The following is a 3,882-nucleotide window of genomic DNA, read 5'->3' as shown; positions in this document are numbered from 1 at the left end:
AAAAAAATCTCACCACTGCCAGACCAATAACAACACACTAAACTGTGTTTCTGGTCTGAGTGAGAACAATTCACTCAGCTGGCAGTCTAAAACCAAATGCAAAGATCTGAGTGACGTCAGCTTCATTGTGTCTTGAGAAATTTAACTGATACGTCTGACCGTGCCACACAACTTTATTGGATACATGTCGACTAGCCGGAGTGATGTAACTCCCTTTTCTGAATACTATTCACAACGTTACGACACAAACGAATTCAATTTTTTTTGGGTATAATCCGAGACTAAAATGATAATGTCGAGACAATAAACTATAGATAGAATGCGCTTGGCCAAGGAGTTCACAACATTGCCATCCGGAAGTATGACGGACCAACTCACAAACTCTGTGTAACCATGAACTTTTATAGTCTGGTTAATACAGTTTAGTGAGAACAACTCACAAACGCGGATGGCAAAAACAATAACAAAGTCCTGAGTGACGTCATCTTCGAACTATCTATAGATAGAATGCGCTTGGCCAAGGAGTTCACAACATTGCCATCCGGAAGTATAACGGACCAACACACAAATTCAGTATAACCATGAACTTTTATAGTCTGGTTAATACAGTTTAGTGAGAACAACTCACAAACGCGGATGGCAAAAACAATAACAAAGGCCTGAGTGACGTCATCTGCATACTATCTATAGATAGATGTGAACTCCTTGGCCAAGCGCATTCTATCTATAGATAGTATGCGCTTGACGAAGAAGCTTATAACATTGCCATCCGGAAGTATAACGGACCAACACACAAAACTGTGTGTGTCCATGAACGTTTATAGTCAGGTTAATACAGTCCAGTGAGCATTACTCATAAATGCGGATGGCAAAAAACAATAACAATGACCTGAGTGACGTCATCTTCGAACTATCTATAGCAAAGAAATAAGTGCATGGCCGTCTACTATAGTTATGTCATGAATAAGCGACATCTCTTTCGTTCCATCTATTGATGCTATGCGGTTGACCAAAAAGCTCACATTTGGCCAGCCGGATATAATGTACTGACACACAAAACTATGTGTAACCCTAAACTTTTTAGAAGGTTGTGCGCCTGTCTAAGTAACTCACAACATTGCCATCGGAAAATATAACGGACCAACACACAAAACTATGTGTCACCTTGAACGTTTATCGTCTGGTTAATGCAGTTTAGTGACAATTACTCATAAACATGGACGGCAAAACACAATAACAAAGACCTGAGTGACGTTAACTACGTTCTATCTATAGTCTGATTTATACAATTTAGTGAGAACTACTCATTAAAATGGCTGGCTAAAAACAATAACACAGAGCTGAGTAACGTCAATATCGTTCTATTTGTGCTCAAAACTCTTGGGGTAAAACAGTTTTGTGCGCTGGTACGATTAGTCAAGTTTGGGAGACAACTGTGGAGGGCAGTCTTTACCGCATGCCATTTGTTTTGGTGGATGAAATGACGAAGGAACCCTCTCTTACTCTTAGTTTAAATTCCATCCCATCAAAATAGAAGGAACGAAGTTGACGTCACTCAGTTCTTGCTATTGACTATCGACGTTAAAGGTTGCACAAAGTATTGTGTGTTGATACGTTTTATGTGGTTGGTGGATGTTGGTATTTTACCTAAACGCATAGCATCAATACAGCCAACATAAAGTTTACAGTATGCAACGTGAGTGAGGAGTGACTGTTTCGAACGTTAGACAGACTTTGAGAGAACTAATCATTCAACTGGTGGCATTAAAACAATAACAATGAGCTTAGTGACTGTGAGGGGTTCCCGACCTCCCACAGTGGACAGGGAGGTACATACTGTGTCTTCTATCCCCCTTTATCTGTTTTCCCACTTGCTTTCTGTCTTTGCGATTACTTGGTTTTGTCCTGGCGCTGGCCGAGAGGTAAACAGTCAAATGTATGGTTAGTTTTGGGAGATGATATTTTTTGTCTTGTCAATCATCTTTCTGTTATGTACTGTATTATGATTTATTTACATATTTATGATTTGTAAACATTTGAGTGTATCCCTCTAAGTGGGGACTTGTGCTTGTATCTGGATGAGACTTTTAGGTGGTCTCAAACAAAGTACTTTGATAGTGTGCTCTTGGAATCTACATCTGTTTCCTATTTGAACCAATTCCCCTTTGTCTTACTTTTTCTTGGGTGCTTTAATTGTAATTCTAAAACTTTTAACTATCCCATTTTCTTCCTTTTAACTGGCGCTGAAATGACCTTAATGTGTTGCAAGCGCCGTAAAACCGTTAAAAACAAACAAACAAACAAACAAAAAAACAAAAAAAAAACAACAACAACCTGAGTTGAGTGACGTCAGCGTCATTCGTCCTATCTAACGAATTATTTAACCTCCCCCCCCCCCTTTCATCCCTTTTCGAAGGCTAAAATCGATCGGGGAATTTTCTGGTAAGACACGATCTTCTCAGTTGGACACGATCCGATTCACGATTCGATTCTGCTCCGGGGGTAGCTGCATTCGATGATGAACGCTCACAATAATAACCGATAGGATTAGTAACTAAATCGTCCTGTATGGTATCATTTGCTGAAGCAGGTACATTTCGGAGAGGAAGGTTGTAACGTGGTCTTATTTGTTCAATATGACGCTTCCACATTGTTCCGTCTCTCTGGAGCGTTACCATGACATGACGTGGTCCCAACACTTTGGTGACAGTAGCGGGAATCCATTTCGCCTCTCCGTCATTTCGATTACTAAAACGTAACGAATTAATGTGTGTCCCAACTTCATAATGCGTTTTTGCTGTACGTGGTTTGGAATTTGAGGTGGACAATGGGCGAAGTATGTCGATCAATGTACGAATTTGACGTCCATGAAGCAATTCACTCGGTGACGAACCAGAAGCTAAAGGTGTGCGACGATATTGCATAAGAAATTGTTGCAAGGCTTGTCTTAGAGGAAAAGACGATTTTCTTAAATCCTTTTAAAAACTTCCCACAAGTCGTTCTGCGGCACCGTTTGTAGCGGGATGATGGGGAGCTCCAGTGAGATGTTTGATTCCTCTCTCCCTACACCATGTCTGAAATTCGTCAGAATTGAAGCATGCTGCGTTGTCCGACATGATTGCGTGAGGATAGCCGAAGTGAGCGAAGTCTTCTTCCAGAAGGCTAGTTGTTTCTTTCGTTGACGTCGAACTGGTTGTATGAATGCATGGGTAATTTGAGTAGGCGTCGACCATTACTAACCAGTTATTGCCCTTAAAATTCACTGCGTGATCGATGTGGACTCGACTCCACGGTGAGTCTGGGGTTATCCATGAATGGTTTGGCTCCTTTGGTGGGTTGTTTTGATGTTCTGCACACGTATTCTCCACGACACGTATTCACGATGTCAGAATCAATACCTGGCCAAATATACAATCGTTCGCGCTAATTGTTTCATGCGTTGCATGCCGAAATGACCGTTGGGAAGGATATTGAGGACGTCACGTTGCAAGCTCTTAGGAATAACGATTCTTGATCCGTAGAATAAACATCCATGAGACGTTGACAGCATGTCCTTTATCTTGAAGAATGGTTTAAGATTGTCCGTTTTGGAATCTGATTTTGACCAGTTTAGACTTTAATTAAAAGACAGTTCTCATAAAAAAAAAAGTCCAATGACGCGCTCCAAGATTTCTAACTGAAATAGCAGAAATGCCAAACCGCGGAAAATGAGTGGTTTTGAAACTTCCGTTTTTAAAGTATAGAAGAAAACGAGGGGACCTTATCCAGCTGTGCAAACCAGTTCAGGGTATATATTTTATTGATTACAAATGTTTTTTTTTATTTGTTCAAGATTACCGTTTACTCGAGATGATGATTTCAAAATATTTATTTACCAGATGC

This window comes from Berghia stephanieae, chromosome 3 (genome assembly GCF_034508935.2).
Source record: "Berghia stephanieae isolate SIO BIC M18660-M18661 chromosome 3, UCSD_Bste_1.3, whole genome shotgun sequence".
Lineage (NCBI taxonomy): Eukaryota > Metazoa > Mollusca > Gastropoda > Nudibranchia > Aeolidiidae > Berghia > Berghia stephanieae.
This window is presented reverse-complemented; position numbering follows the sequence as displayed.